The sequence below is a fragment of the Temnothorax longispinosus genome, chromosome 3, assembly GCF_030848805.1.
Source record: "Temnothorax longispinosus isolate EJ_2023e chromosome 3, Tlon_JGU_v1, whole genome shotgun sequence".
In the NCBI taxonomy this organism is placed as follows: domain Eukaryota; kingdom Metazoa; phylum Arthropoda; class Insecta; order Hymenoptera; family Formicidae; genus Temnothorax; species Temnothorax longispinosus.
The window spans coordinates 5,676,441-5,698,426 of NC_092360.1; the positions used below are offsets into that span (position 1 = coordinate 5,676,441).

At 30.3% G+C, this 21,986-nt stretch overlaps 3 long non-coding RNA genes across 4 annotated transcripts in view; 1 reads left to right on the forward strand and 2 right to left on the reverse strand.

Annotated features, from left to right (window-relative positions):
* Nucleotides 1-132: 132 nt before the first annotated feature.
* LOC139810811 (uncharacterized) overlaps nt 133-21,986 on the reverse strand; it is a 168,522-nt gene continuing 146,668 nt past the window's right edge. Inside the window, exon 6 of the long non-coding RNA XR_011731483.1 lies at nt 133-397. This is a non-coding gene — a long non-coding RNA (uncharacterized lncRNA). The remainder of the gene's footprint in view (nt 398-21,986) is intronic.
* LOC139810809 (uncharacterized) lies at nt 6,140-20,338 on the reverse strand. Of its 2 annotated transcripts, XR_011731481.1 has the most exons (4): nt 20,248-20,326; nt 19,825-19,988; nt 15,476-16,376; nt 6,140-7,238 (listed from the first exon to the last, which is right to left on the reverse strand). It is a non-coding gene; the product is annotated as an uncharacterized lncRNA (long non-coding RNA). The 2 variants fall into 2 exon arrangements; XR_011731480.1 differs by having other exon boundaries at nt 19,825-20,338.
* Nucleotides 11,223-13,339, forward strand: LOC139810810 (uncharacterized). The gene is made up of 2 exons (XR_011731482.1): nt 11,223-13,084; nt 13,227-13,339. It is a non-coding gene; the product is annotated as an uncharacterized lncRNA (long non-coding RNA).

Sequence of the window (21,986 nt, forward strand, 5' to 3'; positions counted from 1 at the left end):
ATGAAATATCGTATAAATTTCTATTAGGAAACGTCCCTTTAATCAAGGATTAAATCTCAATGAAAAATGTACTTTAATTTTTTAATAACCTGGATATAATCTTTGTAATATATTTTTAAATGCAAATAGATCTGCTCATTCATCAAACTCGTTTATTAAACATTAGATTATTAAGTTATAAAACAAATTTTAATACATTAATATAACAGCGGTGATAATATATCAATTTTTGATTCGCAATTACAGGCGACAATACTAGTACTATTTTTATGTCCAGATAACATCGACATTTTTGTAGAGAGGCAATTATAAATACATATGTTGTTGAATTGTAATTTTAAACCTGTAATTTTAATTATTGAATAGAAAAAGACGTTCTTCTCTTCTCTGCTGTTATCTGTAACAAATATTTAAAAAAGTATTAAATAAGTATTAAATTATAAGATTATACTAAAATGACAAGAAAAATAGTTCAAAATACATGATAATATTTAAAGTTGTTTTAACATTTATATATATTTTTATTTTAAAAATGGTAATATAAAATGTTAACGCATAGAAAATTGTATTAAGGAACAGAAAAATTGTACGTGTATTTGGCATATTATATTTTACGGAAACTCATAAAGTATTGAAAGTTCTAGCTTCCATTCTCATTCTGTTTCTATATTTAATTTTTTTGTCCATATTTTAAGAATGATTCAATGTAGCACCGTAACGAGAAATTAAGTTCTGCGAAACATGATTTCTTAAAATAAGAAACGAAGGTAGCCAGAACAGTCGTAGTCGCAGTAGACTGAGCTTCCATATAAATAAGCGAAAAAATTATATTTGCTCGTAAAGGACCCCGCAACGGTCATGGGGGGTTTTGGCTCCCAGTCAAATTTAACAATAATGTAGGATAATTTAGTTCATAAAATGCTGATGAAAAGTGTCTATAGGCAAAAAGCCCAAAAATGGACAGTTTCCGAGATATAAGTCATTAAAGAGTGGAAAAATGAGAGTTTCAGGTTTCAGCTAATGGCAGTTTGCAACAGGCTGAATGCCATGCTTTGTGTTTTGGAAAGCTCTCGACATAAGCTATAAGAATATGCAATAAAAAATAGGGGGTTTCATTTAAGAAACTGAAGGTGTCCTTGACCTGTCCTTAACGATGCCACCCAAAGTCAAATCAATGACACCATCTTATAGACACCCGGTATATGTTGCATACATGTCATTCGATGCAATGACATTATATTATGTATGGTTTGATCATTGACTTGACTATGTGAACACGCATACTGTGCATAAGTATAATTCATTCAGCAATCAAGTAAATGTTTTAGTGAAAGCATGGCATTCAGCCTGTTGCAAACTGCCATTAGCTGAAACTCTCATTTTTCCACTCTTTAATGACTTATATCTCGGAAACTGTCCATTTTTGGGCTTTTTGCCTATAGACACTTTTCATCAGCATTTTATGAACTAAATTATCCTACATTATTGTTAAATTTGACTGGGAGCCAAAACCCCCCATGACCGTTGCGGGGTCCTTTTAAGAAAAATTTACTTCCAAGCACAATCATCAAGTTATGAAAAAGATTGAAATAAAGAGAATTGCGCTCAATAATAGCCAATCAAATTTTCGCTAAAATAAAATTAATTCTGGATTCATAAAGAACTCTTTAGATAACTTCTGTAGTGCGTAACTAACTTAATAAAAATATCCTTAAACAATAAATAGCAGAGTGATGTTTGAAAAAAATTACATAGTAACGTGTATTAAAAATCAATAGACATCGCTTTGTCGTTTTGTTCGTCATTTTGTTACCTGGAATAGATCTAAAAATCACTATTTGTTAAGCAAAAAGTTACAATAAAGAAAGATAATCTATTGACCAATAATAAAATAAGAGAAAAACTAGATAGAGTCTCGGTTAATTAATCCAATATTTTTTCAACAATTGGAGGATATATCGTTCAGCTCCAATTGCTGTTCAGTTTTGAATCAAAATTTCATTATTCGGTTCTTATCGTTTGCTCGAAGTGGTGCTTGGAATAATCTTCTTAACCTTTCAAAGTAAATTCATTTGTTCAAACTGTGCCAGATGTATAAACAAAAGAAATCGATATCACCTCACAATTATCTTCAAATTTGACGATTTCAATATTTCTCTTGCTACGCCACCTTCTTGAAACTACTTTAATAAGAAAAATTGAGAAGTATTAGCTTTTATATTTTATCGTTCGTCATAATAGAGACTTATATGAGACTATTCTCTGCTGCATTAATGCAATTTATAATCTCTTAACTGCTAACGAGGAGTTTATATGTTAAATTCATATTTTTAAATGCAGTTATAACTGTGAACTACGAATGTTTTCATGTTTGTTAGAAGATTTCCAATGAATCTCTCATATTACGTAACCTCTCTCACATTATATCGAACATTTATTAGTGCTATCAAATTATAAAAAACTAGTTAAGAAATTCTATCATGCATATATTATTGAGTGTTGATTTTAGACTCGTATTTCATTATGCATATAAAGAGACACGTGTTTCCGATATCTATATATGGTCATCTTTAAAATTTTAAAGACGAAGCCATTAACTTACTCAGGATTATTAAGGATGATATTTTAAGCCTTTCATAAAATTCTCTTTTTTTTATATGACAACAATAATAAAAGTAACATATAAAAAATCGAACATGGCATTTAAGATTAAATAAATTTAAATAAAAATAACATATTTTATATTTGTCACGAAAAAACTATAACATACATGCGTTGCACAAAACAAAATTATGATGTTTATTACTTACAATATAAGTTTTATTGGATGTAAACGCGTTTATCATATATATTTGTCGTTGACTAGTCATTTATAACTGTACAAAAAAAGTTCTTCCGTGTATATTATATATATATATCATATACCTATACATATAATACTTCAAACTAAAAATTACTTGACAACTGTGATTACTCCGCAGCTATATTCTACTGCTGTATAAGATCCTAGATTTTTTATTTCTCTTTTTATTCTCTAATATTCTTCAAAAACATGGAGATTAGCCGTACCAACGCGTTCTTTACACACTTGATGATGACTTTCTTATTAATATCAACTTTTATCACGATGGTGTGGTCACTGCCTATGTCTAGTGTAATAGATGCTCCATCACGACCCAAATCCAAATGTCCTGAAGGTCAGAGAGAGGATTCTCATGGAAAATGCCGCACACCCGCGGGTTAAAAAACAAAAGGTACAATTTGTTTAACATATATTTTGATAAATGCTTTTATATGTTTTTTTTCCAACTATAATCTTTTTTGATCTTGCTATTATACCTTTCAATAACACAATTGAATATTATTTTTTCTATTAGTTTGATGATACATCAAATGGACATTTATTAACTTCGACAATTTTGGAAAATGTAATATTATACATGTAATAATAATTTTATATATGTAATTTGTTAAACATTAATTTAATTTGTTGAATTGCAAAAACTGGTTTATCATTCTAGTGTTATAATACTTATAATAAAAGTTCTATAGTAAATTAATTATTAAAATCTGAAAAAACAAAAACTTTAACATAATAATATGATAGTGTGCATCAATTATATTAACATCAACTTTTGACTTGCAGATACAGAGGATTTGCAGTCATGACAATGAGATTGCAGTTTTGGAAAACAATAAAAATGATTACAAGTGGATATTGTAAATGAAAGCAAATAGAAATAAACTACTGTAAATGGATAATTTCTGAGTTTTAATTTATAAAATCTGCAACTTCACGAATTGAATATAAAAAGACAAGTTTATATTGATACTTTATATACCTCAACCTTATTTCAAGTGCTTTTACCCTTAAAATTTTAGAGAAGTTATTAAGTTTTACTCCAGGATTGTTAAAATGAGATCTGAAAATAATATTACGTAATTTGACGTAATATCTTGACATTGATACTTCACATCTTTTAGAGAAATTCATTTTTTTATATAAAATAGTAGGTTTTTCGCCCGCGCTTCGTGCGGCGGGCTCAAAACCTTTTCCTTTTTTTAGTCTTGATCCCTTCCCTAAACCCTCTTTGTTCTTACTTTTTTCTTCACAGACAATTTTTTCTCCACTTTTTATAGTTTTCTCTCTTAAATTTATGTATATACATATATAGATATATATTTATTTTTCCCGCGCATCGCGCAGATGTACCCTTCACTGACCCGCCATTTTTGGCTCACTTTCACTTTTTCAATTATTTTTTCTAATTCTGTATCGCGTTGCATTTTGGCACTCAAGTCAGGTAGTACAACCCTTTTATTTACTCTCATTTTGATAAAAATTTATACATTGTTTTTGATTTTAAAGAAGTTTCAATTTTTCCACATCATAAATGCCTGTGTGTTTATTAATTTCACGCAAATTTTGAGATATTGGACCATTTTTTTTTCTCGTTGGGGGAGGAAAATGCCTAATGAATACCTTAGGGCCGGTCTCTAGGGTTATGTCGTGTTTGCACCGGCATTAACGTCCATTAGTGAAAAATTAAACTCATTGTCGTCATCCTTAAAAAATTAAAAAAATTTTGGAACCGGTTTCCAAAAAATCGGTTATAAAAAATTCTACACGTCATTGCCATCCCCAAAAAATTAGAAAAATTTTGGCACCGGTTTCAAGAAAATCGATCCATCAATGAAAAATTATTCATTAATGAAAGATTAAATTTATCCTAAAAAAATAAAAGAAATTTTGGCACTGGTTTCAAGAAAATCGATCCATTAATACTTATTATTTCTCGAAAAATTAAAAAAATTTTGAAACTAATTTCCAAAAAATCGGTAACAAAAAATAATACACTTTATGGCAATCCCCGGCAAATTCTACCCCTACTTCATAAACAATTCTTTGAAATTCGGTCAATTATTTCCGGAAAAATTGGAAAAATTTTGGAACCGGTTTCCAAAAAAATCGGTAAAGAAAAATTATACACTTTATGGCACCCCCCGGGAAATACTTCTTCTTCATATACAACATATGTTTACTTTAAAATTCGGTCCACTATATAACGAATGAGTAGTTTGCGGTCAGACAGACATACAGACATACAGACGTCAGGTACTTATATATATAATAACTAGTTAAGAAATTCGATTAATTCTCCTAATAAGTTTGATTCTTATTAAAAATAATTTATTTGTAACTTAAATTATTCTCATATTATTGCACGTTAGACAGAGATTATGAATTATAATTAAAACAATATTTTGTTGTTAATATCTGATTAAATATTTATTTATTTTAATAATAATACGCGCGTGTTTTTTTATCGTATTTATTTTAGAAACAATATATTTTTTTGTCAGGTTTCAGAAATTTTTATAATTTTAAATATTATACAGTCTCAAATTATTTATATCAGAATCAAAAGGCAGGCCATTAGAATTACTGTTCCGATGCGTCTTCATCAAGAAACTAACACGGTATTAATTTCGTTTATTCGCGAAACAATACATACGGTGCGTGACAGCGTCAGACAGTGGGATAGGATGTTATCATATCCTCTTCAACTGCGTAGCTATAATTCTGCGTTAAACTAATGGCAGTCTCGCAGCCATTTAATTAGAGAGAACTAAAATGTAGCAGCTATTATATAACGGAATACTGCTATATTCGTGTATTACATTTATTATGTCATCCAATACAGTGAAATATCTCGTCAAGAAAGAGATAACGTTGGGGAATTTAATCTTTCATAAATTATAGATCGCGACAAGAATAGCGCGAATTCGCGAAGAACCGAATAAGAATTTGCGAAGTTTTTCTTGAACAATGAGTTTATGAGTTAAATATGAACTTTATAAATTACTTACATCAGGTGTCTTCTTAGATCCATGTACGACGTATAAAAGAGTCTCCTGTAAATCTAAATTGATTTGTATTCTGTATATTATATATATATATCACAAATATCACGCTATATCGAAATATAGAAAATTTAGATGGGTAATATTAATAAAAATTAAGTAAGTGCGTCATTCATAGTAATGAGAGTTTGATTATATAGCGCTTGTGCGAGGTAAGATATTTCTTAAATAAAACAAAAATTGTAGGTTTATTCAAGTTATACACAATATAATCTTCATTTATTTTGTATAAGTTTTATTTCTCTTCAGTAAAGATCTGCGTTGTATGTACTACCCTACTCTAATAATAACATGAGAAACGTTGAACGATAACTGACATAAATTGCGTGATAAACGAGAAAATCGATACAAGCAATTGATACTGATACATATACACATCGCTCAAATTATAATCATGTATATACTTAAATATATTATGTATATATACAAAGTAGATACATATTTATAACAATCTCTCTTTTTGCCGTGATATACTTCCGTTCTTCTGCAATCATCTATAATATTATCGATAAAAATTATAACAGAAATATTTCAAAAATATAACAATTTCAAATGTTCTTTTCTTAATTGATAATTGATACAGCGCAGTCTGAATTATCGCCACGCGGCACGCGCATCGCTAAACGCTTACTTGCCCGTATAAAAAAGTAAAATTTACACGTTTTATCGATGTAACATCCAAGAATTATTCTTACGCTTGAGCAATAATCTTACAAGTGTGTAAGTCACAGTATACAATTCAATACATTCTACGTATTAAATAATCGCCTTCACCGTATACATATATAATCTTCATTCTTACGCTAATATTTCGCGTAAAAATCTAGATGTATAAACATAGGATGTTGCATTATTATAATCGTTACAATAATTTTTCACGCGTAACAATAATGTTTACTTAAACCTACAATGTTCAGTTAAATTATTAATTTCTTTTGAATAATGAATTCATTAGACAACATTATACTTTTGTGATGGATTAATATCTGCGTAATAAATTGCAGATATTTACGTTACACCGTTCTTAAGTACGTCATAAAAAAAAAAACATAATTTTAATTACGTTCTTGTTTTACCTTACGCGACTCACGCGCGATTACCTAATGTATAATAAATGACATTGCAACATATTTTCGCGGTAACGCGCGTTCTGCAATTTGCATTTATTTTACACTCTGAAATTACATGGATATTATAAATAAAGTATTCTTATGAATATATACCCATATTTATATATGTATATATACTTCATTTGTTCGACGCTGCCTTTACTATTTTGCCGCTTTTATTACTTCGCTCATCACAACAACGACCTGCAACAAAGATAATGGTTTTACATTTTTCAACAAATAAAATTAGGGGCTGTAGTTTCGCTTTATTTAAATGCGAAAAATTGCTTCGACAATTTTTTAGCTATATCTCATGCTCTTATAACAAATTCATATATTTTATGATAAATTCAAAAGAATGTTTAATTTTTTTGATCATTCGCCAGCCATGAAATAATATGTCTAAATTAAATCAAGTATCCGTTACATTTAGGCACGTAACTCTTCTTACAATGCTGCAAATATTCATGTATTTCTTAAATCTGCGCGCAGCTCGTCTGACGGCCGCTGAAATTTATGGTGTATAGCTGTAAGTCAAAGAATTAGATCCAATCTGCTCATTAGACCCATATGTAAATCCTCGACAATATTTCGGCATTAAATAGGGTTAGTAAGTTTCGGCATACATTTGCGTATGAATATACATGGCTACTTAGTAAGCTTTCGTATAGTTTATGCGAAACAGGAATTAACATAATATGCCATAAATAATACGAAGCCTTCGTTACAATAAGTACGATCGTTTAATAAGCAGCATTTCCAACTTAAAAAATTTCATTTGTATTTTAGTACATATATATAATTAAGACGCGTATTCTTATGGTCGTTTCTTTAAAAATCCAAAACCGTCCTTTTGTAACAACGCGTTAAATAAGAGTAGAGTGATTTGCTTCGCTCGACAAAAAATAGCGTCCCGATTAGTTTGACATCACGACGCAGGCAATGCAAGTCTCTTTTTTAGTCTACTTTTAACTTCAACTCGAGAAATAATTATAGTTGGCCAACGAGCCGACCGTCGAAAAACACGTACGGCGCGCAATCTGTTCTTCAATCTCCAGCAGACGCGCGGTCGCGCGCGTGGGCGTTCGTTCGCAGGACCAATGCGTTATAACTAATTAATGCCGATATATGTATAATAAACTCGGGACCGCGGGCTATCCCGTTATGTAAATTCGTCGAGCTGTAAAATAATTGAAACGCCTCTGTGCAGCGTGCGCGACGTCATACCCGTCGGCATACCGTAGCGAGGTATTGTAACTATGCACGCCCGCCCCGGTGCAGTCGATCGCGCGTGTTGCATTCGCGTGAACAAATCCTAACCGGCGTGACCTAAATTAGAAATTTACGAAGGCAACGGCGCAAATAATCGGCGCCTGTATGACAAACGACACTTTGGGCGTTTTAATTAGCGCGCGTTTCTCCACAGCCGCATTACCGCGAAGACGTCGCGACGAATCGTGTGCGTTGCGTGCAAACCGCGCCGCGACTTTGAGCGGAAGAAAAAAATAGAGATACACACGGTATGGGAGCAAAGAAAGGGCAAAAAGAAGCTCCTGCCCAGCGATATAAATAACGCTGCTTTTTTGCGCCGACTAATTAATGAATGGTTTTATCGCCCGTGGGCGATGCGGTGCGGCGATGCGCGAACAAACGCAGGCGCGGTAATAAAGGGATTATGAAAATCATAAAAAATTCACGAAGCCCGGGTGCGAAATGATAGTCAGAACAGTTCGATATCCGGCGTATATATTACTCTGCATTTTGTACACTGACGCTGTCAAAATCGCGCTGGCGCGGCGGCGCGTCAACAAATTCCGTTCAAACTCGTTTTTTTTTTCGTACCAAAGAGATACTCGAAATCGAAGTACGAATTTGGAATAATATTAATGAGATTAGATTTCATACCAGAAAACTAATTTCTGTCCTTTTTTTGCACGTAATAATAATAGCATTATAATTAGTATATATAAATAACGTTAAAAGTAAACATATTTTATTGTATCTATAAGATTGTATCTGTAAGATTTAAAATTGAAACAATTACACTAAAATAATCCTTACTTTGTAATTTTATTCGACCCAACTATACAAATCATCACAAACATAATTTTTATTTATTGTGAAAGCGTTAGTACGCATTTTAGAGATCGTATCTCGTACTTCTACACCTCATATTTTGATTTTAAGCCGCGAGCATTGCAAACATGAGCTTTTTGTAAAATTGGTCATTATAAACTCTTAATCAATAACAGCTTTCAATAATTATATTAAGCGTGACATGATAGAAATTTATTACAAAACGTAAATGTATAACTACAATGGCTTTAATTAATTTATCAAATAAAATGCACGATTCTATTTAGAACAATTGGAGTTATTATTCATTCAAAACGTTTGTGAATAATAGATTACGCAATGTGACGATTGATTTTTATTTGCATCTTTTAACTATGTTTTCTGAATTATGTATGACTTTGCATATAATATATTTTTATTTTTAATAATAATAAAATTTTTATTATGCATCTATATAAAATAATTGTTTATGTGCATTAAATAAATGACATAATTTTTTATATTATAGATTCATTAATTGGTTGTAAAAAAGACAAGTTTTTTATTACTTTCTTCCTCATTTCCTTGAAAATTAAAGAAATTATTGAGTAAATTAGGAACAATATAAAAAAATAGGCGATTTACAAAATGATAATATTTAAAGACTTATTTTTAAAAAATTTTTTTATAACAACACGTTTCTCACAAAGGATTATTATATACGTATATGTATGTATGTATCTCTATATTATATATATGTACATAATAAAAATTATATTACAGATATTTTAATATTATATTACAGTTTTATATTTATGTACAATCGTGATGTTCTTGTCATATATATTTATTCTTTACTCAAATTATTTATGACTGTAGCAGTATAAAAGAAAATTTTCACGCAAAATGTCATAAGTTAAAAATTATTTTATAACCGTGATCATTTTCTGCGACATATTTCAGATTTGATTCTTGGTTTAATTTCCAGAAACTTTTCAAAAACATGGAAAAAAGTCGTACAAACATATTTTCTTTATATTTGATGATCACTTTTTTACTAATATCAACTTTTATCATGATGGTGGTCACTGAATCAAGCATCATAAATGTTCCGATTCAATGTCCTCCTGACAAAGTACAAGTTGGTGAAAAATGCAGAAGTCAATACTGAATCTAAAGACAGGTATAATTTGTTTAACATATATTTTGAGAACTACTTTGTTATACATTTTTTAACTATAATCTTTTTCTTATTTTTATCTTTTAATGATACAACTGATCGTTATTTCAATTGGTTTGACTGTGCCTCATATAATTAACGTGTTAATTTTGATAATTGTGAGAAATGTAACATTACACATCTAGTAATAAACTTAAATATGTAATTCTCCAATTTGTCAAATTATCAAAACTAGTATACGTATGTTTGTCTAATACATATAGACATATACAAAGGTTGTTCCTATAAAACATTTAAATGTTACATTAATTTCTATAATAAATTAAATATTAAATTACAAAAAAAAAAATTTTAATATTATAATATGACAACAAATTATATTAACATCAATTTTTGGTTTGCAAGAAAATCTGACAGTAATACAATTGCAGTATATATTTGAGAAACAGTGGAGAAAATTATATAAGCAAAGAATAAATTAACAGACAAAAATAAACTATTATGCAAATATTATTGAGTTTTGATTTTAGACTCATAATTTCATTATGCGCATATAAAGAGAATCATTGACACGTTTTTCTGATATCTATATACATATGGTCATCTTTAAAATTGTAAAGAAGAAGCCATTAACTTACTCAGGACTATTGGATGATATTTTAAGCCTTTAATAAATTTATATATGTAATTTGTTAAATATTAATTTAATTTGTTGAATTACAAAAACTGATTTATTATTCTAATGTTATAATACTTATAATAAAAGTTCTATGGTAAATTAATTATTAAAATCCAAAAAAACAAAAACTTTAACATAATAATATGATAGTGTGCATCAATTATATTAACATCAACTTTTGACTTGCAGTTACAGAGGACTTGCAGTCTCGACGATGAGATTGCAGTTTATATTTGGAAAACAATAGAAATGATTACAAGTGGATATTGTAAGTGAAAGCAAATATAAATAAACTACTGTAAATGGATAATTTCTGAGTTTTGATTTATAAAGTCTGCAGCTTCATGAATTGAATATAAAAAGACAAGTTTATTAATACTTTATATAACCTTATCTCAAGTACTTTTACCCTTAAAATTTAAAAAAAGAAGTTATTAAGTTTTATTCAGGATTGTTAAAGTGAGTTTGACGTAATATCTTGACATTGATACTTCACGTCTTTTAGTTTATATAAAATATAATAATAAACATAAAAGAAATAAAAGCTAACATAAAAATAGCATGTAGCAATTTAAAAAGAGAACTTATTGATTATCTTCAAGAAAACGATTTTCAATAAAATAATATATGTTTTATGTTTAATAAAAGAATAATAATACGCATTCCGATAAAAAAACAAAACTATAATATTTTATTATTTGCAACATAATTTTTATAACATGCACATCACGTTTACTATATATGCATTCATACTTGCAAATGTGATTTACAATTGCTAACGAAATAAAACGACATTTCCGCGCAAAATGCAACATATTATTATAAAATTTAATTTTTATTTATGATTATTCTGCAGCATTATTATATATTTTTACAAGATTTGTTGTTGATGCTTCAATCACCAGCAAAACGCTATCTGTAAACATTAAAAATAATCATCCATATTCACATTTATTACATATGCGTGTGTGTTGGTTATTCCTTTATTAATATCAACTTTATCACGTGGTAGACACTAAATTAGAACTTAGACGAGTCGAATTGATGAGGTGTTCAAAGAAGATATAAAGTTCTCAATATATTATTATGCAACATTTTTTAAATATTTATGGATATATTTATTCGTTTATCAGCTACAAAAAATTAATGCTTTTAGATTCATAATTAAACATAAAAAAAACAAATTTATTATTTTCTAATTTTTTAAAAGTTCAAAGAAATTTAATTTTTGTGGAAGATGCAACATATTAAAATTTGGTTTACATTTATTCAATAAATATATATAAAAAGACAAACTTATTTTTTTTTCCCCACTGTTATCTTCAGTAAAATTAAGAAAATGTTAAATCATAAGATTAATAAAGTGATATGAAAAATATAGCTTACAAGACATATGATTATGTTTTAAATTTATTTAATCTTTTTATATACTTTTATTAAAAAATAGTAATATAAAAAATTGACGCATGAAAATTACATTCAGGCATAAAAAAATTCATTGCTTCTAGAACTGAAGAGAGAAAGAGAGAGAGAGAGAGAGAGAGAGAGAGAGAGAGAGAGAGAGAGAGAGAGAGAGAGAGAGAGAGAGGAAGGAGGACAAAAAAGAGAAAAAAATAAATATCAATAAAAGAATACATATATTTTGTATTCAATAAAAAAGACAATAAAAAGATAACATAATACATGCATCAAAAGATAACTATAATATAACTTGTAACATAACTTTTATAACATTTGCGTCACGTTTGTAGCATACATTGCTCTTGATATCATTTATGATTGCGAACAGTATAAAAGAAGATTCTTGCGCAGAACGCCACATAATTGAAGTAATTTCATTGTGTGCAGCGTAATAATTCTCTCTTCTCTCCTCTCTAGGGTGAATTTAAATCATTTCTTTCCACAAGACTTTTTAAATTTTGTTGTTGCTTCTATCACTAGAGTAACGAATTTTTTGAAACATGCAAGATATCCGTTTCGACAAACTGTACATTTTACCTCTGCTCATTACGTTTTTATTAACATTTATCTCAATGGCGATTACTGAAGCAACTCTCATTCAACCAAAGTGTCCCATAGGGTCAAAATGGGATTCGATTGCTAATCGCTGCCGATTGTTAATCTAAAATTAAACAGGTACAATTTATTTGCAATATGTTTTAAAATATTTACACATTTCTAGCCAGTTATGAATTAATAATTAACTACAAAATAAAAAATTTAATAATAATATGATAGTAATTACCAATTAGGTTAATTATCAATTTTTGGCTTGCAGTTACATGGATATCTGAAAATGCGGTTGCACTTCATATGTTCGTCTAAACAACAATTATAAGTAAATTGTAAAGAAATAATGAAAAATAAACTATTGTAAATTATGTGTGTGTACATGATAGTATTATATTAATTTAAACCTGTATTTTCATTGTTTAATTAAAAATGAATAAGTATATTTTTCCTTTCTCTTGTTAAGTTTTATCTTCAAGAAGGTTAAAAGAACAAAAGCTGTTCTTTTTAACTAATAAAATTATTATTGAAAATTATTAAAACTATATAAAAAAAAAAAACAGACAGTTTATTTTATATCTGATAATATCTGATAAATGTTAAGGGAAAAAAGACAAATCCTTTAGTTATTTCTAAAGATGCTTATCAGTATCATTTTTATCAAATTCACTATCAATTTAATTATGTGTACTATTTTTAGAGAAAAGAAACGCATTCATCCTTGATACTTGTGATTTATAATTACCATCAAAATTAAAAGAAATTTCCAGCGGGATTTCTAAGGAACAGAGAGAGAGAGAGAGAGAGAGAGAGAGAGAAAGAGAGATATAACATATACTATTTACTTATTATATTCATATGTGATTATTCTGCCAGATTATTATATACTCAGATAACATACATGTCTAAAAGATGCCTTTACGATATCTTTTATGCATGCGTGCTGCCTGAGTATTTATTGCTGCTTGAGTTTTGTTGTAAGTTATATGCTATTTTTTAATAATAAAAGTAATAATAATAGATAATAAAATATAATAATAAAAATAACGCATAAAGGATTAACGATTAAAGTAGGATATTAAAATATTTACATTTTTTCGAGAAGTGTTGAGAACAAAAATATATTTTATATTACTAGATTAGATACTAAGAAAGTACTGTATATAATACACTTTTATGTAAGGATTTGATATCTTTTACTATACATACGCATCACGTTTGTCACGTACATTTATGATTGGCACGTGTTTATGACCGAAAACGATATAAAATAGAAAATTCCTGTGCAAGACGCTACATATTAAAAACAACAGTTGCAGTTTCTTATTCCGATATAAATTGCAAAGCTTTGGATTTGATTTCTGCTTCTGTTTCGAGCAAAATGCATTTCAAACACATGAAGAATAGCTGCGGTATCTTCACTGCATACTTGATAATTACTGTTCTATTAATATCAACCTTTGTCATAATGGTAATTGCTGAACCAAATGTCATACAAGTTCCATTGAAGGATTGTCCCGCTGGTCAACTAAGAAATGCCAAACTGGAATGTACTGAAATCTGGGAATAATCTTGTAAGTATAATATTTTTTTGCAATATATTTTTAATTGCCCAAATCTATTTCAAACTTGTCTGAATTATCCATTAAGATGTAAATTTTAACATGTGACAACAATGATGATAAAAATTTTTAGTTTACAATTACACGTCTAAGTGAACTAGAATGTGATTCCAGTTTTGGCTATTTATTCAAGAAACGGTTTTGGCTAACCATTTATCAAAGAAATTCACACGAATAAAAGATTAACTATTATAAATGCACATACATTATTGAATTTTAATTTCAAATCTCTAATTTTATTGACCAAATATAAAAACATAGATTTACTTATCTTTTCTTTACTTTTATGTTTAGAAATATTTATAAAAGTGTTAAGTTCTTGGAATTATATTAATAAAATGATAAAAATAAAAGATGTGATTTGCTTACATACATAAAAATACATAATGATAAGTCTTTTCTGAAATTCTTATACAGAAAATAATAATAATAATAAAAGTAAAACATAAATAATCGACATGTTTCGAAAGAATTTATCAATTTTTCATTCATTCATTCATAGAGAAAAATATTAATTTTATATTTAATAAAATAAACTAAAATGCATACGTTTTATGAAAACAAAACTATAATATTTAGTACATGTAACACAACTTTTATCACAGCATGCGTCGTATTTTTTGTATGCATTTACCCGTGATATTGTTTTTTAAAATATCTAGGCATTCAAAGTATCTACTTACTGGAAAAATCAAAATATATTTTTTGTCTTAAAAGAAGCAAAAATCATAATTTTTTATAATAGAATTGTAATATTTGGTGCTTGAGAGATTTCCCTATAAAAATTAATATTTTTTGTTATTATTTCTTTTTTTTACATATTACATCTTTTTGATTAGGCTTCTTTTTAAAAGTGCACCTTATTGTTCAGAAGTAAAGTGGAGTAATCAATTACCTGTTTTCAGCAATGATCTCTTTGCTAGTCGGTTGCACTGTCAGATTCGCATCAACTTCATCCTATCTGTTCCTCGTGATACAAGGTGCGCAGATGTATGCTAGGACCATACCGCTGCCTAAGATCAAAGCGATCATAGCCAAAGTCGTCCATGTGGCCGAGCCTGAGGTGATACGAGTCGGTACCAGTTTTTTCATCGCAGGCAACTCGGCGACCTCCTTAGTCGTCAAGCCCCACCTCCTGGCTTTGGCGATTAGTGATCTGAGACGCCGCGACGCCTTCTCGCAGGACCTCTTTGACGTCCGCTTAGATAAGCCGTCTAAACAGTTCCCGAAGTGTCCCATAATATCGCGACGTGTCTCATTCTTAAGTCAATCCAAGCGCTGCGGCAAGTTCCGAACATCGACCGAAATTGTCCCAGAAAATTTCCAAAATCGAGCAGTAGACGCATAAAACCGACGTGTGAGTCCTGTCTCTTTCGCCTAATGCTACATCATGTAATTTGCACCATTTTTGAGTTGACGGAGATATTATATCTTCCGAAATTTGACCAGCCCTCCCGATTTACGCCGTGCTCCGGCTCGAAAAGAAACGGATTTCTTCTGATAAATTAGCATTGTATAGTGACTGATGATGCGATGTTTATTCTGATAGATTTTACTGATCATTATGGGAATTTTTGTGCTGTTGTTTCTGGCATAATTATTCCGACGATGCAATTGTCTTTGGTACGTTGGTCACTGTGACTAAATGAGAGCGTTAATCTTCAGCGTATATCGTAGAAGAGTCTCCTTTATAAATGTGCAGCATAAATATAAATTTAGCAGCTTGCGTAACTCCGTTTTCCAACATTCTTATAACACGTATTCTTTATGTGAGACAATGCGGCCCAAATGATTATCTAGAATGTAAAAAGTATAAGTCAGTACGATAATCTAAAAATAAATAACGAAATATACAACATATTTATGAATTTAACGAAAAATTTATGAATTTGACGGAAAATTTAGGTAAAATTATTTACGATATTAAATCTATGTTGAAGTAAGATTTAAGTGGAGTAAGATTTAAGTTAGCGTTGATCAATGTGCTCTTTTTACAAAATTATTTTTTTTTATATATGAACCGTGCCATGCTTCAGATTCTGTTTCGCGTTTTTTGCTGTACCGGTGCTAATCATTGTCAGATTGTATCTCTTCTCGTTGTACGTACTCTCGCTCAGTGAGTCAATAATAAATACGTTGTCTTGTATATTGCGTATAATAAGTGTGTGTGTGTGTGTGTGTGTATGCTCTCTTTGAATCCCAGCCCAACAATCTAAAAATATTATGCAAATTAATGAGCAAAATTTTCTACTTTACACATCTCGAATAAATAAACAAAATTAATTAAAAATTCCGATAAATGTTTAAACTCTTCTAAAATCCGTGCAAATATTATTGTAGTACATACGAAATAAATTATTATTTTATAATTTTGTATAAAGGATTTCTGTACATAAAAATTCTACGTAATGGTATTCATTAAGCCGCGCTGCTGTGCGCGCAAATACTCCATCATTCTCTCGCGTCTTTTTGCGCAGTTGAGTAACATAGCCATTAATTTACACGTCGATCCAAACCAATCGGCGAGTCGATGAAACCCGGACCGCTTTTAATTCTCTTTCGCACGACCGGGCTCGGGGAAATTGTAATTGCCCGGCTCCATGAATAATGCAGCACTAATCGAAGAAAGGAGAGCTCGATTCGCCTTTCGCGAAGAAAGAAGATGAGAGTGAGGCTGGTAAAAAGTTCCCGATCCACCGGAGGCCGTATGCCGCGGAAGCGAATTAAGTTCCGTCTTTAAAGTCGGTCGCCATCGAAAGGATTACATTGCCCTGTCGTCGTCACGGAGACCGTCACCGCGGAATCGTCGCGAATTATGTTACGTAAGCGAGCCTTTCCCACCGGGCGCTCTTTTCTCGCGTCGGTGACTTTGAATTACGTGTGACGATCGGCTAACTTTAAATTATATTTATGCCCAATTCACCGGGACGCGCGTGTTTACCGCTACGGCAACTGAGAATTTACGAGCCGGGACGAGACGGGTTCATCTATTTTCCGGTGTTTACGTGCCGAGTGTATCGGTGTTACTCTCGCTGACGTATGGAAGCTAGTTCTCCGGATAACTTTGTCTCGCTCGACGTTGACTTCGACTCCTTAAAACTCGGCGCGTACCTGAGTTACGTGAAAGCGGCTAGAAACGACTAACCATATTATTGTCATATATTTTTAGCAAAGCGAGGAAGAAGATATTTTTGAAAGAAAATTTTATTGATCATTTTTTTATATTACGTACATATTGATTAATTTTTTTATTAATCTGTAAAAGAGAAACTTGAGTGGGCAACATTTTAACTTTTATCCTTTGCATCAAACTTGTAAAATTCACAACAAGAGGTAAAACGAATATTTTATCTTTTTTTTATATTATTTTATTTTTCAATAAATTAATATAATATTAGGATCTTGTTTATGATGAAAGAGCAAGCTGAAAAATTCAACATTTATCAATCATTTATCTGTGATTGCAAATTTTATCAGACTTTCTTTTGGTAAAACGACAGAAAACTTTTATGCCTTCGAATATCTTTATTGTAAACAATATTGTATTAATAACTTCAATTTTGAACTTCTTTTCCCGTAATATTTTTGAAAAGCAATTCCGCGCTTTTTTCCGAGAAACGCGTCGTACGCGTACGAGAACCAAGAGGAATGCACGATAAACTACGCGCTTTCTGTTACAGGTAAGACAATTTCGCCAGCTTCCGCAATGAGACGTTATTCGAGACCATTATGCCACGGAAAAGTGGACTAAGTACAATCTGCGCTAATACAGCGCGCGACTCGTTCTCGTTTGGCTCGGGCAACAGACCCTGAACTATATTTACACGCCATTTGTCTAAAGATCAGTTCATGACCTGGAAATAATATCGTCTACGTCATATCAGAAGCTTATAGCAATTTTGCTCGACACTCGAACTATTAATAAACTTCCATTGGTTCGTATCAGTTTCTTATATTACAAGTTTCTTATATTAGCGTATAGGATATTTCGGAACTATAGATCATGAGTTCGGAACATGAGAAAACTTTCTAATAGAACTCGCAAAAACAATCTTGTAAACATACGTCCGCGAACTAACCATCAGTCGGAATATTCAGCTTTTTATTTTGTAAGCTAAGCTTCTTCGTGTGGTTATACGTGTCATAAAATCACTCATATTTCAATAATTTCAAATATCAGCTTATGTTTGCCTATATGTTTATTAAGATTCTTTGTGTTTTCATCAATTTTATTAACTAGCTATATCGTGATAATTTGAAAACACTATGTACATACACAATATTATATAAGCCCCAATTGTCATTTTATATATCAGAATTATTTCTAACGATATGCAGAACGTATTTATACAACCACGCTTTTCTATCAAAAATACGATGTAGAATAAAACTATATTTTAAACTAAATATTAATATTTTCAAAATTATATGTATAATCAATGTTTTTTAGTCATGGATTATTAAAAACTTGAGAAATCTTAGAAAGAATCAATTTAAAACATTTGTTCATTTTTTAATTTTGTTCTTTTTATAAGCTAATTTATAGTTATTGTTATTATAATCTTGTTTGGATATTATTGTTATTCATAACAAACTTATATAAAACTTTACTTATGTATTTTAATGTGCATTTAATATTTTGAATACATTCAACCTGATTCTTATTTATGTCAACAGGTCTCGTCATAATTGCATTATGCAGGTTATTGAATAAAGCTTTCGAAAAGATATGTGCACGGTAAAGTTAGATTGTTTCGAGAATCTTAACAATAACAATCGGAATTAACTATCCTTTCGTCTGTTTTGCACAAATTAAAGGAACATAGAGAAGATAATAAGCAGCTTACAAAAATTTTGTATGAAAAACATACATTTTTAATTATTGTATTAATATATTACATAACTTGCTTTTTTATTATAATAAAGAGATAAATCAATTTATTGTATCTGTTAAACAATAATCTGGTTGCAGCAAATCTTCAAAATTACTATAAGTAATGAAAAATAAATATTTTCCAATAAAAAATTATTTCAATAATTTTATTTAAAATATTTCTCATATTAAATCTCATTCTACGATTCTTGTATAAATATACCAAACTAAAAATATAACAATATTTTAATAAATAAATGACAAAGTAGGAATTTTTAAATAATAATTATTTGTATAATTTATTTCTTTGATAAATAATTATCAAATTTTTTAAAGAAAAAATTTATATAAATTTGCTATTATTAACATACCTTGTTCTGACATTTATAGCAATTTATTTGTCAGCAACTGTCACTGACAAATACCTATTTGTCACAGATACAGTCAGATATCCATGTCAACCAGCACATAATCATAGTGCGTGCACTTTATTAATTCGCCAATTTCTCGTACACACGATTATCATACAATAAATCTATTTAAATCACATATTGATTTAATTATTAGATAGATATTTAATCAGTATAACTTGGGTAAATTAAACAAATAAAAAATAAGAAAAACAGTAAAAGAAAAAAATTCCCTTTTCAATTTGACAAAATCCATATCTGTTCAACTATAAAATCGCGTTCGCCTCAGTTACGATTCAGCTTTTCGCATAAAAGGTATATAAAAAAAGATCTTCGATTGTCCTCCGATTTCTGTGCGAAATACTGTCAAGAAGTATTACGTGCCGTTTCGTAGCCACGTGACACGAGTTTTCGCGTGCGAACGCTGTATGTCGCGTCTCCGACGGACGTCGCGGCGCTTACTGCCGGGGCGTCGAATATCCACGACCCTTTATGCGGCAGAACCACCCCCGATCACCCCCGAACACCCTTCCGCCGGTCTTCCTCGACCCAGCGGCGACGCGGTGCGAGACTATCGAGAGACTGTATGTACGACAGATCTTAACGCAGCTATGTTTGCAGAACCCGATATCCTGTGTTGGCAAAGCCGAAATTAAAGCCGATATTAATCCTTTGACCGTCTCCTCACTACTCTTTACGGTCACCGACTTACGGACTTACAATTAGAAGATATATATTAGGTATTGAAGCTAACGCTATACACCTAATATCACTGTCTCGTTTCTTCGCTTTGAAAAAATATTATTGTATCTAATTTTATTTAACTTTAAGTATTACTGTATACAATTTTATGTTATATATTATAGAAATAATACTTATCTTAGAAATTTTATAGAAATATATTGAACCTTGTGCGAAACATTTTATTTTAAAGAATAATTATTAATAATTTTTGTATCTGAGAGAGGACAACATGTTTTAATAAAGATATTTATAATAATATAAAAAAACTAAAAAGTTGTTAAATATACACATACACAATATTTATTACATATATTAAATATACATAAATTATTGATTACATATATTAAATATTCTTACATTTCTTTGTATTTATTTTACCATTATTATAATTTTCTTAGGACCTACGATTCTCTCCTCATAACAAAACGCGCCGTAATGGAATGGACACGTAAAACTAATTGCGTTGTGAATTATTATCTTGTGTAAACCGAAATAATTACATACATATTTGTACTCCGTTGGACTGCGCGTTCACTCATTTAATGCAATTTTAACGAGATTCTATCAGTTCGCGTCGGCCTGTCGCATACGCAATATCGTTAATGGTAGTCGGCGGAATTGTATGGAATTACACATCATCACCGCGATCATTTTGTTTCTCCAATCAATTCCGCTGCCCCCGAATATAATCTTGCGTTCCCCATACAGTTATGCAAGACCCGTATTAATCAAACAAATTTGTATCGCACTATACGATTGTAACGAGCGCGTATCGCTCGTTAGTAATTAGCCGCTCGTACCTAATTATTTGCTCGCAGAGCTCTCTCAGCGAATTTGCTGCGGAATAATGCTCGCTTTCCTACTCCTGCGTCTCTACTCCTCTACCTTGTTATATTTTCTCTAGAAATATCATTCTATAAATTCGTCTGTTCAATGCCGCTCACTCAAAACAACGAAATGTACAGAAAATAATATGAAATACACGAAGAACAGTTATTTATCATTTTAATTTAATTTTTTCCCAGTCTAAATTTTATGTATTATTTCAAATACATTTTGCACTACTAATTAAAAGTTTCTGTATGAATCATGAATATTCTGTATTGTCAGTCTTTATGAATCATAATGACCAAATAAAACCACCGTAAACCAGAAAGTAATAAGATACTCAAAGACACGTTTTTCTGTGCTGTCGAGAACATAAGACTTTTACCGTCTTTCTAAGCGTAGATGAGCTGCAGACGAAGCTTTGGCCGAGATCTGCGTATCCGCGCGTAGAGAGAATTCCATTCTCTCTCTCTCTCTCTCTCTCTCTCTCTCTCTCTCTCTCTCTCTCTCTCTCTCTCGTTAATGAGAGAGAATGGAATTACCTGACGCTA